The 15,564-nt window shown below is 40.9% G+C and overlaps 2 protein-coding genes across 5 annotated transcripts in view; both read left to right on the forward strand.

The window, feature by feature from the left end:
• FAM110B (family with sequence similarity 110 member B) overlaps positions 1-15,564 on the forward strand; it is a 180,867-nt gene that overhangs the window by 100,407 nt on the left and 64,896 nt on the right. The gene's annotated exons all lie outside the window — the stretch shown is intronic.
• Positions 1-15,564, forward strand: part of UBXN2B (UBX domain protein 2B) — a 305,419-nt gene that overhangs the window by 12,315 nt on the left and 277,540 nt on the right. The gene's annotated exons all lie outside the window — the stretch shown is intronic.

Below are 15,564 nucleotides of genomic sequence, written 5' to 3' on the forward strand. Positions count from 1 at the left end.
GGACTCTAAGCGCGAGGCCACAGAGCCCTGAGAGAGGGCAGCCATATTGACTTTTACCCCTAGGCCAAGCTATCCCAAAACAAGAGATGGTTGTATAGAATCAGCCGCGGAGCCATATTCACCCTGGCCCTGACTCAAAAAGGGCTGGGGCACACTCGCCCTGCGACAGTACTGAAGATGCTATATACATTAATTGTGTATTTTCAAGTGCTAGTGCGGTGACCATGTGACCAAACAGTAATTTTATGTTATACACAAGGATATTAGTAGCAAGATTTCATGCGCTACTTCAAGCATCTGGTTTAATGGACAGAACACAGGATTGCTGTGGAAGCCAGGAATTTGAATGCAAAGCCCACTTCTGTCGCTGACTTTCAGTATGGCCTTGGGCAAGTCCCTTTCCCAGTTTCTCCATCTATAAAATAGGGATAATATTAACTAGTTTACAGGGTAGTTGCAGAGAGTAATTAGGGTAATGTTTGTCTAATGCTTTGAAGGTGGAGGCCAAAATTCCCCCAAATGGTGTCTAAAATTAGTTTTTGAAGTTTCTGGCATAAATACCCTAATTTTCAAGTGTTCTGCATTCATCAGGTCCCATTTTAAATCAATGAGAGCTCTTGTAGGCTCAGCACTCTGTAACAGTAGACCCCTAAATTTTAGATAACCATTTAAATAAAAAATACCTTCACCATAAAATACTGTACATATGCTTGTTAGTGCATGTTGTACAAATTTCATAATGCAGCGTTGCCAAGGACACAACAGTTACCCTAATATCTTTTCAAAAAGTGCTGTCAGAACCTTAATTCCCACAGAGAGTCAGAAGAGACTTGTCTTTTGTCTCCTCCAAAAGATTGTGTGTCTAGCAGTACAGCACCTCCTTAGCCAAGAATGTGTCTACTTTCTCTTCCGAATGTTCACAATTCAGGTGAACAAGCAGGTTCTAAAATACCTTTTTAATCTTTTCACTGAATCATTTCACTAAGTCATCTTGGTGTTTGGGAGCACTCTGCTGTCAGAAGCTGTCTTCTGAATGAAACTTAGTATTTAGAAACTTATATGTGGGTGTATTTCACAAGTGTGTGTGGGGGGGAGGATGTTCATCTAAAAAAGAGTTCAAAAGGAGTCACAACCTGTCCCTTGTTGGTGTGCATGCAGTTTACGTACAGAATCAGAGTTTGCAGAAGAATGGTAAAGCACAGATATTGTGCACAAGACAAATAGATGTCAAGTTTTAAAACCTAGCCCATTACTTGTAAAGTTTAAAGAGTACTTGGAGATCATTTGGGCTTAAAGGCGGTCTATAAATAGAGAGGCTGAGAGTTTCAAACTGTTTAGGAGATTTGAGCACCCAGTTCCCTTTAAAACTGAAAATAGCTTTGAAAACATCAGATAATATGTTCATGTTATGTATTTCTGATAACATGAAGGGGAAAGATTCTCCCATTCTTTCTGTATTTGTACTATATCAAGTTAAAGTTCAGATTAGAGGTGACATTTTATTTTCCTAGTGATCCTGCTACTGACCTAGTCTTTTGGCTACGTGTGGTGATTGAGGCACAATGACTGAACCAAGCCTACCCAGTGGTTCCTCTAAGATTAGAAATGATTTCTCATTCCCACTTAGTGCAGTGTTTGTTTCTCTTCTTCAAGGTTCTGGGGCGTAGGAGAGTGTGAGGTAGATTTTCTTCTTTTTCTTATTTTGGTAACAGAGTGGTGGTGGGAATAGGGTGTGTGAGAGCAAGAAATGGTATATTTTGTCATGTCATAAATTTTAGAGGTCTGCGTGGTACTTTATAGATCAAATTATCTAGGATTTTTATCAAGGTTACAAAGTTTGCACAACAGTCAAAAATTATTGTATCTCCTTCCTTGGTAATGCAGCTGCCCTTGGGGCAGGGAGGAGCACCAGTTGAGTGTGATATGCAAGGTGAAATGATATTTCGGCCAAAAGCCATACAGTTCTCCCTCCTCATCAGTGTTAGCTTTTGGAACATCAGCTTCACAGGTGATATAAATATACTTGAACTCTTTCATAACTTGCTCCCACTGTAAATTTGTTACACTTCTGTACTGTGAGAGCAATTTTATTTTCTCATATACATAAATATTGCCTTTGACAAGAGAGGAGAATGTATTCTAAATGTTCCTTTGATAGGTAGTGAAAATCTGCAGTAAAACTTTCATATTTTAAAGCAGGCAATCAAACCAGGGAAGGAGACTAAAATAAAAACTTTTCATCAGCTGACTAGTTTCACTCATTGCCAAAGAGGGTGTAATTTTGAAGTGTGCATCTGATGAAATAACAGTCATATTTTTGTACCGGCATAGTGAATCACACACTATGAGAACAGCAAATTCGTGAAGCATTTCAGCAATTGGCATGCCAGCTATTAAGCTATAAATCCTACAATTCTGAGCAAATAGATATCACAATCTGTTATTCCCTAGAAATTGTGATCTACATATTAGGTCTGTGTAAAAATTATTGCTGCTTGAAATTGGCTGACATGCATTTTAGCATTAAAATATAATGCCCTTGCTGACAGTAATTAAGTTTTGTTGTCTGATTTATTTTCAAGCAACTTAATTTTACAACCCGTATTTTGTTGTTTCACAGAAATGCAGCTACGCTGAGGTGTTTATAATCTGAAGCCATTAATTTGCTTTAACAAATGTTGGCTCTTTTCCTTGTTACAGTGTGTTGGTGTTTTTTGGAGTTTTTTTTACGATTAAGACGCAACTGTTAACACTCTATTTTGTGGTTATTTTAGTTGATACTCTAAATGACATAATCATAAAGTAAGGATCCTGTCAGTCAAAACAACCAGGACAGTCATAGTTTATAAAAGCTCAAAACATGTTGTTTAGCTGTAAATATAAAATCCCATCACTTTCTGCAGCATAGCTAGCATAATTCTTAATTTGTTTTCCCACATAAATTCTAGAAAGAAATCAGATAGCATCAAAGAATGGAAGAGATTGATGAAACATGTGGCACACCGATTTTTTTTAGGTATCGTTTTGTGTGTTTTTGAAGCCCTCAAACTTAAGGGATTTTTTGTGATAATTTGAAGGCCTGTAATTGGTGGTGGGGAGGATTGGAGTTTTTTTTTTAAACAAAGCAGGGTTTTAATAGCGAGCGGTAAATAAGGCCTGGGACTACACACTGAATGATGAAGATGAAATAAAATACACATGAGCTGCTCATTAAGTGAGCAGTGTCCATAAGGTGTGCTGAATGAGGCAGAGGTCCTGTGAGGGAGAAAAAAATAGTATGTGTTGATGTAATTAATGACTGAATCATAATGCATACACACAAGGAGATTAAATTAAAATTACACTGGCAACCTTAATTCTGGCATTTCTTAACTTCTGAGTGCTTGATTTTGTCCTTAATGTTTTTAACATAGTTTTTTATGTGTAGTTTCCTAGGATTTTGAAAAAGCAAACTGAAAAAAAAATTCTATCATCTGACATCATATTGACACCCACGCAGTTCATCAGCAGGGCTGAAACTTTTAATTCCACTGCATAGACCTCACCACTTGACCTAAGAGAGTAACTGAGAACAGAAGTGGGTTGTCATCCTCTTACTGGACCAGCGCTAGAGTGGAATAAGATTTGCACTCATTGGATATTTGCTGATGACAGAGGAATCTTGGGTTCTGTTCCAAGCTCTAGAGGGGAGTGTGTTCTAATGAGCACAGACTCTTCTCATTCCCCTCAAGTCTGACCCTTTCAGCCCTGTCATTTCCAACCCATCTCTGTCCCAATCCTGTCTCTTTCCCACCTAGGATGCTTGTCCCAGGCTACGTCTACACTGTGGACTTATGCTGTGCTGTTGTAAGGTCCCCTGTTTAGCCGCTCTATGCTGGTGGGAGAGAGCTCTCCGGCTGCCACAATTAAACCACTCCCAACGAGCGGAAGTAGCTATATCTGTGGGAGAGCGTCTCCTGCCAACAAAGCACTGTTCACACCAGCAGTTTTGTCAGTGAAACTTTGTCAGTCGGGGTGTTTTTTTCACACCCCTGACTGACAAAAGTTTTACCGACAAAAGTGCTAGTGTAGACATAATCCCAGTCTCATTTTTCTTGCCTACTCCAATCTCAGTATCTTGCAGTCTCATCCCGGTCTCATTGCCCAGTAAGTCCTAGTCTCCCCCTCTAGGCATTGCTGTCTGAGTCCCAGTGCTCCCCGACCAGTCTCTGTCTCTCTTTCCACATCCAGTCCAGTCTCCTGGCCTGTGCGAGTTCTCCTCCCTGTACCTCGGCTCCTTGTCAGTAGCCTAAGGGACCATTCAAGGTAGAGTATTCTGTTAACACTCTACAGAGGTATTAATGGGCCACTCTACCTTGAATGGTCCCTTACAATATGTGGTAACTATCTATGCTAAACAATGTGTCCCACCTTGCATGTCCCTGTGATACTGTGAGTTCCCTTCCCAGACCTGAAGCAGAGATCTGTGTAGCTTGAAAGCTTCTCTCCCTCACCAACAGAAGTTGGTCTAATAAAAGATATTTCCTCACCCATCTGATATTTCTCATACCCTGGGACTGACATGGCCACGGGGACTGTGGGGGGGAGGGATTGCAGCTCCCCACCCGCCCCCCTGCCCAGCTCACCTCCGCCTCCTCCCCTGAGCATGTGGTGTTTCGTGCGGCTGGGAGGGAGGAAAAAGGAGGGGGAATGTGGCACGCTTGGGGGAAGAGATGGGGCTGAGGCAGGGATTTGGGGAACGGGTCCAGTAGGGGCAAGGAGGGGCCGGAGTTGGGGCAGGGACTTTGGGGAAGGGATTGGAATGGGGGCGGGGCGGAGAAAGGGTGGAGTCGAGGCGAGGAGGGGTGAGCACGCACCAGCGCCGGGGAAAGTTGGCACCTATGGCTACAATTACACTTCATATTAAACATGAATAGTTAATAAGAGCCTGAAAATATTCTTATTTATTTATTTAAAAAATTATATATAGTTTTAGTATACCCTCCTATGTAACAAAAAGTTGCACCAAATCTAGTGTAAAGGCTCTATTTAGTTGGAAATCAATGTGTTTTAATGGTTATATCAACCAGTGAAAATGCACCTTTCTTTAGAAAATTACTGAAGTACAAATGGAAAAGAAAATTAAAATCGGTGATTTAAATTTGAGTCTCGCCACATGGTGATTTAAATCATGATTAATCCACCTGTTTCAAACTATTCAGTGAAGTAGGTTGCCAGAATTTTTTAAGCTTGGCAAAAGAACATTTTGCTCTAGCCTTGTTCTTGATAGCTGAAACATTTTGGTTGAAATTATCCATAAAATTCCACTTTAAAAGCAGTATAAGCTATATCAGAAGAAAGCATTCTTGTTCCCCAATAAGTGTGTCCACATGAGGAGTTATATTGCTATAATAGTATAATTATATTGATACGGCTCTCCTGTTAAATTCGCCTCTGTAGACAAGCCCTTAGATGTGCCTTTCCTCTTGTGTCTTTGGGGTATGTATTTAGGGGATGGGAATTTCCAGGAAGGGCCACTGCCACGTAAAAAACTTCAATGGACCTTGAAGGGATAGGAAGGAAGGCAATAAGCCAGCCCTAACACATACACTGCAGGAGGAAATTGCACAGTGTCTTTGCCTGCTGCTGCTGTGTGTTTTATATTTTTTCCTGAGAGAATACAAACAAGAGCCAGTCATTTGAGAAAATGATTCAAAATTACTTGGCTAAACCTCTTGACTACATGGGATAGTCTCACCTAATCGAGGAACTAGAACCAATGTCATGTGACTTATTTAACCAATCAAACCCAGCCTACCTCAAAATTTGAAAAGTAAATTTTTGTCATACTACATAATAGGCAAAAAAATCTGTGAATTTTCATATTTTTTAAATTTTGCATAATACTGCATCCAATCCTGCAAACATTTGAACTAAAAAACAAATATCTTCAAGAGATGAAAAAAAATGATAATGTTAGATGTATCAAACAGCTGTATTATTAACCAGTAAGAAGTCAAACACTTTTAGCTCTTATTCACTCTACAGTAAATCTGTAATTTTTATTCCCCTAAAGCAGAAATCAGGAAAAGTTCATATTTATAATCCTGATTACTTTTCACAAGGTTTTATGAACAGCAAGGCTATAGTTAATAGCCCAAGGAGGTTGTCATAGTAGGCTTATGACAAGAATATAGGCAATATTTGTATATTCTGAGGTGATATCTTTTAGGAAGAAATACTTAACCATAAGGCTTCTAGGTTTTCACTGCAAGTAGTCCGTGTCCTTGCATCAATGTCAGTGTAGAAACTTGAAACAACCAAGTAAGCTTCTCTTACTAATGGAATTGCTTCACAGAACTGCATTATACCCATTGGTTGGAGACCCCATGTGGTATGCCTTGTTTTCTAAATATAGTCTATACAGACAACTTTTACCATATTAGTGCACCAGCTACATTTAAATACAGCTTATAGTGTAATGTCCTCTAATTTGTCAGAATGATGCAAAGCTTAATTGGCCTGTTTAATAATTATAAAAAATTGCTGGTGAAGGCCTTACATTTTTGATACCTATGAAGTTTAACTTTATGTTCTCCCTATACAGAATGAATTAGGGTTACAATACATCTGAGTTTTCCCAGACATAGTCTCTCTTTTTGAGCTTTCTTTCTCTGTCTAGGCGGATTTCTCAAATAACAGGAAATATCCAGTGGGTTTGCAGAGCTGACAAGCTGCAGCTCAGAAAGAGCCCCTATTGGTCCGCTTCCCAGTTAGTCCATTCCCTGCATCTGCAGCTGATTGGTCTAGTCCCCTGCAAGCCACAGCTGCTGGACCCCCCCAGCCCCCCACTCAGGCCCCAGCTCTCAGCCCTGGGGAGGTGGTCCTGCAGGGAGGCACAGATTGATGACTTTTGCTGCATCCTGCGTTTGCACCAGCCACCCTACTACAGTGACGGAGCGACACTGCCCCCCCACCTCCAGTGAGTACCCCCGCCATAGGTACCCCTTCCAGTACACTCAACTATATCTGCCCTCCAGCTTCCCCCTTCCACCCACTCCCCAGTTCCTCACGTCCCCATCAGTGTTCTTTTTTTGGGAACTTGAAATATGGTAACCCCAGAATGGATCAAGTACAATAATTTGTTGTCTGAGTATCTCTGATGACCATTTTACATTTTCTGTTTCAATAGATCAGGGGTCGCCAACCTATGACACGCATGCCAAAGACGGCACGCAAGTCGATTTTTAATGGCATACGTTACCTGCAGGAGTCCCGGCAGGCAGCAGTGTGCCATTAAAAATCTGGCCCGGCCTGGCCCGCTCTTCTCCGCCCTCCCAGCTCCCTCCTGTGGGGGCAGGACGCAGAAGCTTGGTCCTGCTGGCTCCCCTGCCTCTTCCTGCAGTGTGCTGGGTTCCTGCCCCTCCTCCTCCTCCTCTCCGTCCCTTTCTCCCTGCTGGCTGATCAGCTGATGGTCCTTGTGAGGGGGGGGTGGGAGAGGAGTGGACTCAGCATGCAGCAGCAGAGAAGAAGCAGGGACAGGGCCTTGGGGAAGAGAGAGTGGAATAGGGGCATATCCCCTCCAGCCCCCTGCCGTGAGCACCCCACACCCCTAGCCCTCTTCCCTGATCCTCCCCACACACACACACCCAGCCCTCTGCCCTGAGCCCCGCACACACCCCCAGGCCTCTGCCCTGAGCCCCTCATACATACTGAGCCCTCTGCCCTGATCCCCCACTCCCCCACAGCTCTATAATAATAATAATAGGAGATATACCAATCTCCTAGAACTGGAAGGGACTCTGAAAGGTCATTGAGTCAAGCCGCTTGCCTTCACTAGCAGGACCAAGTACTGATTTTTGCCCCAGATCCCTAAGTGGCCCCCTCAAGGATTGAACTTACAACCCTGGGTTTAGCAGGCCAGTGCTCAAACCACTGAGATATCCCTACCACCCTGAGCCCTCTGTCCTAAGCCCTGCAGCCCCACACACACCCCAGGCCCGTGCCCTGAGCCCTGCTCCCCGCACATCCTCCAGGCCCCTGCCCTGAGCCCTGTACCCCCCTCACACAAACCAGCCCTCTGCTTGACTCCTTCACCCTAGCCCTGGCTCTGGCACCCCCACACATACCTAGGCCCCCCCACACCCCATGCCCTGACACCTACACCCCCTCACATGCCCCCAACCCTCTGCCCTCTTGCACCTGCCACATCCCCACCCCCACCCTGAGCACCAAACGGGAGCTCCTGCACCCCCCACACACACACACATTCCCACCTGCACCCCTTGCACCAAATGGGAGCTGCCCAGGTAAGTGCTCCACACCCAAATCTCCTGCCTGAACCCTGAGCCCCCTCCCTCATTCTAGCTCCTGGCCAGACCCTACACCCCAACCCCCAGCCTGCTCCTTCAACCCCAGCCCTGTGTTCAATGCACTCCCAGCCTCAGCTCAGTACAGAGAGAGAGGAAGAGAATGGGCCAGAACCAGAGAGAAGGTAGGTACCCACTGTATGTGGGCAGGGCCAGGACCCCAAACCAACAGCAGGCTGAGCGGGTCTGGCAGCCGGGATCCCGGCTGTCAGGAGCCAGCGAGTGGAACCTCTAAGCAGCAGTGGGCTGAGCCGCTCAGCCCCCTGCTGGTCTGGGGTCCCCGCTCAGCCTGCTGCTGGCCTAGGTGAACAGAACCCCAGACCAGCAGCAGGCTAAGCAGCCCAGCAACGTAAGATCAACGTTTTAATTTAATTTTAAAGGAAGCTTCTTAAACATTTTGAAAACCTTGTTTATTTTACAATACAACACTAGTTTAGTTATGCAATATATAGACTTACAGAGAGAGACCTTCTAAAAAACATTAAAGTGTATTCCCTGCACGTGAAACCTTAAATTAGAGTGAATAAATAAAGACTCGGCAAACCGCTTCTGAAAGGTTGCCGACCCCTGCAATAGATTCTTATGCCCCAATCTCGCAGTCTGTTCTGCTACACAAGCTAGTGGTAGGTCAGAGCCTTAGTGTGAAAAGTAATCTAAAATTGAAGTATGATTTGTCCCTTACATTCTGGGGCAGTAACTATCTATTATCTGTACGCAGTGCCCCGCACAATGGGCTGGCCTTTGGGAGCTAATGTTAATGATTAATCATGTATATCTGCTGCGATGGACAGTACAGTGGCTGGAAATGGGTAGACAAGAGAGCATTGAGGAACTTGAAATACAGAGACCATTACCAATTCCCAAGAAGTGCATTTTTCACATGTTCGATCTTTTCCCTTTTGAAAAGTTGGTAATTACTTGACTTTATTTTAGTCAGACTAAATTATATAGCGATACTGAAAAATTAATACCAAAAAAGCAACTATTTTTACAAAATGCCTGGTCACTTGCTTGATTACAGTGAATGTGTGAAATGATCTCACTTTGTTAATGCAGCATGTTACTATGGAAACACCCTTACTAGTTTAGAAACCCTTCAGGCTAGTTTCAAGAACATTAACTGTGCACTAGTGTACAAAGAAGACATTAAGATACCCATTGTCTAAGTAACTGTTAAATGTTTATGATAGTGCCAACAGAAGCATGTCCATAACAAAGGTCTGTTTATAATGTTTTTCTTCCTATTTTAGTGTTGCACCTAGGAAATACATTGTGTTCATAACAACAAGCAGATCTGTGACTGCAAGCAAGTTAGGACTGGTTTCCCTCCATTTTTTTTCTTTTACCCTTCTCCTAATCATTACTTTTTTCCCCCCAGAAGTTAGATTTTTTAATTTAATATTTTTGAAAATCATTGTAGAGATGACTACTTACACCAAATGTGGAAGATGATAATTTCTCATATATGCGTCATGCTCAGAAGTCTAATATACCCATGTCATATTCAGTTTTCCACTCAATCTAAGACTCTAGCATCTTTGTACAGCACAAGTACTGCATATCAAATTCTATTATATTCACCTGTATGCTAACAGTTGCTTCGCTGGTATATATAAGATCATAGACTTTCAGAATCTTGCATTTTTTAAAACCAATGGAGTATCTGCCTTGTATGCAGCATATATTCTCTTTTCCATTAATTTTTCTAGTGGGTTGAAAAAAAAGCCAGTTTTTGAAGGGTCACACTGAAATGCTATGTAGATCATGTTGGGTAATATGCTGAGATATCCCACAGTTCCTTCCATTTTAATAATTTGATAATTATAAAATAACTCCTGTAGAAATGGGGACAATATGAAATTCACAGTGAATGGTACAGACTGTTTCAACAAGAGATGTCTAGCTATTTTACTTAATCTGTGGAACTCACTGCTACAAATGGATAGGCCTATTTAATATGATGATTCTTACATTAATCTATTTGGGCCTGATCCTACTGTGTGCTTTGTGCCCTTAGTGTTTGCTGAATTCTGTGGGAATTGAGGGTATGTAGCACTCACAGGAGGTGCCCGGAGCCTTGATAGACAGTGCCCTTTGTACATCACTATGCTTGCTCATCAGTTTTTCTTTTGCTAGATCTCCCATAAATATTATGCATTGTTTGTTTCACTTACAGTATAAAATGCCACACCGAGATCAATCTGAATGACTGTCTAATTTAATATGTGCATACATTTTTTTTTTTGTTAAGGATGAAATTGAAGACTGGCTGTTGGGCATGTACAGCTAGGTCTATTTACTTGTTTACTTTATATAAGTAGTTAAACCATTTCAGATTTGTGGACAATATTGTGTTAATTGCCAAAAATATTATCAAACTACAGAAAATGCTGCGAGAACTCAACACAAAAAGCAGCCAAGTCAGACTGAAAATTAACTGCTCCCAAACGAAATGTATGCAGTCTGATACCTTGCCAAAAGCCCAAATAACAATCAAGGGAGACCAGATAGAAGAAGTTGAGCAATATGTGTATTTGGGCCAAGATATTTAACATGCGCCACAATCAGGAAGGTGAACTCTCGCGAAGAAAGCAAGCAAGTTGGTGCGCATTCAGTTCGATCAAGGATGTCTTCCAAGGAAAAATCAACAAGGCAACATGCACCAGCCTCTTCAACTCAACCGTACTGCCAGTAATGTTGTACAGCAGCAAAACATGGGCACTGACCAAGAAAGAGGAGCAGCAACAGTCTGTCACAGAAAGGGTGATGGAAAGAAGAATTATGGGAATTTCTTGGAATTTCAATCATGTCTGAGTCCCCAGTGAAGTGATCAGACAGCAAAATAGAGTGCAGGACATCGTCGTTGAGAGCAGGCACAGTAAAATGCGATGGGCTGGGCATATAACGAGGCTCACTGACGTTCGACTGCAGCTGTCAGTGAATGGTACCAACAGGAACTGAAACAACTTCCAAAGAGATGGTAAGATTTTATTATGAAAAGACATGGCTGCATCTGGAGAAGGAAGGCAAGGATACAAGAAGAATGGAAGATGTGTTGTGACTGGCGCAATCTATACGAGAGCTGAAGGACCGATCGATCAGGGTGACTTTTTATATAACTCTGGGTTAGGACCAATTACTTTAGTGGGACATAGACTGTAGTTAAGTGATTGTAATAGGTGGCAGAAGGATATAGACAAAGCAAAGGGAATCTCAAGAAATTACAGAAAAATAAATTTGATTGAACAAGAATCTTGTTTGCTGAGGTATGCTAGTCAAATTTACCTTATGGTGACTTCGTCTGCTACTTGATTTTATAATAATAATGTATTGTTAATGTCTTTTGGTAATATTACTTTTATTTTTTTTCATTTAATTTTCTGAGTAAGTGGTATTAGAGCGACAGGCCCGGAAACTGACAGCTAATCTTAAATTACTACTTCAGCAATTCTGCCTTAAAACAAATAGAGATGCTACATTATTATATCCAGGGCTCTGAGTATTCTTTGGTGTCAAGGAATCCACCCTTTAGCAATGAATTGTTGCTCAGAACCTAAATTTTGATATATATATTTTTTAAATATTAGTCTCTAATCCTTCTGGTGGTTCAGGTTTTCACAGAATGCAACTGAGGCAGTGATGTCATCTTGAGTCTGCAGGCTGCCTGAAGCAAAAGCTTCAAGATATTTGAATTGCCCTATTAATCTCACTGAGGTGTTAACTCTGAAACATAGCAATAGCACTTTAAATGTCAACATTACTTATAGTTTTAGCATAAACATACTGTGAGTGTGAATGTCTCAGTATTCCCTCAGGTGTCAAAAGCCATTGCAATGGGTTTGTCTGCACTACAGAGTCTGGGCCAATATAGCTATGAAGATAAAAGCCCCCTAGTGTGGATGCAGTATAAGCTGGCAGAAGGAGTTCTGCTGATGTAGCTACACTTCTGTCAGTCATTGGAATTGCCAGATGGCAGTGAAATATTTAAATGCCATTTTAAGCCTTTTAACTAAACTCTTCCTATATTGATCCAAAAATAGCTTGTTTTAAAAATAAAGTGTATAAGCAAGAGCGCAGGTATTATTTGTCATATATCAGCGGTCATAATAGTAATATGTTATGAAAGTTTCTAAGGTTTAGAAATACTTACAACAACATTTATTTTCAGTTGAGGCAAAATTATTTCCTCCCTTTTCCCCTTCCACCCTAATGCACTTATAGTACTGTACATTAATTTCTCCACATTGAATCATGCTGTTCATTTTGAAAGACTGAATAATGGAAACTGCAGCAGTACACAGTACAGTGGAGACATGTTTTTATCTTTTTGGCCACTGAAGTGTAGAGCTCTTTTGCTCATTTTGTCACATAGCCCTTTTAAACTCACTCATTATTCCTACCGGACAGGATGACGTCCAAAGGTGACCTCCCAAACAGCCCATTAGAACAGATGATAATTCATGCTATTCCGGTATACATGAATGCCTTTTCATATCCTGGGAAGTCAATACGCTTTATAGTTGCTGGTTGTTTCTGAATATTTATAGAAGAAATAAAATGTAAAAAGAGCTAAGAAGTTAAGAAATCTCTCTATTTATTTATATTACTGGAGTACATGGAGTCCTATCTTCTAGGCTCTGGCCAAACACAACGGAAGATGATGTCTCTGATAAGTTTTGCCAACTATCCAGATGCAGATGGTATTTTCAGCAGTCTCATATAGGGAAATAAAAAATAAGCTTCTCAGGTATATATTATTTCTTTTTAGTATGCCTTCCTCTTAGGGTTGCCAGTTTGACTGGATGTATTCCTAGAGGTTTCATCACATAACATAAACTTCAATTAAAGATTAATCTCTAATTCCTGGAGCTTTCAGGCCAGTCCTGGAGGATTGACAACTCTACTCCCTCTGAAGTTATTTTTTATTATCTCCTTTATGGTAAACAATTATGTTGTTTAATATTCTTATCTGGCTGACATTTGTTGAAATGTTTATATTACTGTATATATTCTATAAACAGGTACAAATTTACCTGGGGTAAGTGACTGGTCTCTTGGGACTGGAAGCAACCTGAATCTTTTGTAAGCTCACTAAGTCCAGTTTGCTTGGGTGGCAAGATAGACTGAAATGCCCAAGAGGACTGTCTATGACTCCATTGTAAGACTGTTATAGTGCTTTATGAGTTCCCACTTGTTACTGGGTTGGGGAAATCTGATTATAGAACACAGAGTGTCTCTTCCAGCTTCTTGACAGTGTGCTCTGAGGTTGGCACTCACAGTCGTGAGCCACTCCAGGCAGAATGACACTTGGATCAGAATCCCCTAGGGAATATCAAAGTACTACAGGAAACGGTATTGGTTATATACTAGTTGATACTCTTCTTGGATAGTCTGCCTACATAAATTTTCTGAGGAGGAGTTTGTTCTTGCAATACTGAGTTGTAAGATCAAGGCCTAAGTTTGTAAAGCACTTTAGAATCCTTTAGAATGAAAAGAACTATATAAATGAATACAAAGTAGTAACAGAAAGGGTTATATGTGATCATGTTACTCAAGAGTAGTGTTGCCGTGATTCAGTTAATCAGCTGCTAAAAATAAGTAATGAAAATTGTATGCACGATTCAAAGGCAAATAGACAATACCAGTGGAGTATGTTGGTTATGTTTTTTAGGCTCTTGTGTTGTTTTTATAATTTAGTGGTGTTTATGCTATGTTTGGGAGGGCTATTGAGTTAACCACTTCAACTAGTTTTTCATTTAATCTTTTTCATTTTTACTGAAATACTAACTTTTTATTGTATTTAAAGCTATTTGTTATTGGTTAGGCATCTATGCATATATAATTATCAATTAAGTTGTATAGGGCATATAGAATCTATATGCCTTATTCATATTGATGAGCATTTATTCAGATGATTAGCCCAACTGTGTGTGTGTGTGTGCGTGTGTGTGTGTATAGTTACTTTCATAGCTGAAATATTGTGAAAGATGGTAGCTTGACAATCCTGGGGACAGAAGTGCTTTATTCTACAGCATAGGCACCGTTAGTGCTAACTAACTTTGATATCTTACCTAATTTCTACAACAATACAACAATAAATAGGTCACCGATGTAAGTAGGAGAACAATAATTTATACTTTGGAGTGTATGATTGTCATTGTTAGGTCACTTCTAGAGCTAGCATGAAAATCACTCCATATACATAGAGGGAAAAGAATACCAGCTTCCCAAAGCAAGTTCCTGGCTTTTATTAGGTTGAAGGGGAAGCTGGAAGCTGGACTAAAAGCAAAAGATTTCTTAATTAATTTTTTTTGGAAGTGTTCCCTTTTTATTACATAATTTGTTGTCAAACAAACTGTGCAACCCCAGAGTATCTTCCCACTGTGCTTTTCTGCAGTCATAAATAGATCCTGTGTTTGGTCCCCAGTGCTAAAACACTGCCTCTATGGAACGCCTGCCATAATTTATCACCTCTTCTTTTTTAAGTGTAGGAGTGCAAGTTGCAGGAGCATTTGGCAATGCCAGTCCCCACACACACGCATAGATCACAATACTGGGAGGAAAGTGCAGAACAGAGGACGCAATGGAGATTTTATTTTTAATAGAGAATGTCTGGATGCAGTATACATCAAGGTATCATGTTTTGGTTTTGCTCTTATAGCACACACAAAATACAGAGAGATTTATTTCTTTGGGATTTTTGTTTTGTTTCTCTTCATTCTGACAACCCCTCAGAGATACTTTTGTTGTCGTATGATAGGAATTTTCCACTTTTTTATATCACAAAATCGGCCATTTTTCTTATGGTTCCCAATTCCAGAATTTTTTTTAGTAATATACCCAAGTGTCCTTTATGCATAATGATGACGGCCAAGTTTGTTTGGCTTGCATGCTAGGGTGCTTTCAAAGCCCATCTGGCCATTGAGGATAATTAGGAGAGAGTAAAGCACTGGCCAGTGTGTTGGTGGTTGTTTGTATTTAGAGCTATTCCTTGGTAGGAGAGCTGAGCTGACGGAAGGGTATGTTTGATTTGCAATTTTAAATATTAGGCAGGGCTAAATAAGAGGACACTGCTGAAGGAGAGTGAGTGGGAGGGGAAAAGGGATACTGTTTCTACTGTACAGTTTCTTTCTACTTTGAATATCTAACATTTATAAATAACAAATATAATAGCCTCAAAAATATATGTAAAGCAAATTTAAATGTGCCTTTTTAC

This window comes from Gopherus evgoodei, chromosome 2 (assembly GCF_007399415.2).
Source record: "Gopherus evgoodei ecotype Sinaloan lineage chromosome 2, rGopEvg1_v1.p, whole genome shotgun sequence".
Taxonomy (NCBI): Eukaryota; Metazoa; Chordata; order Testudines; family Testudinidae; genus Gopherus; species Gopherus evgoodei.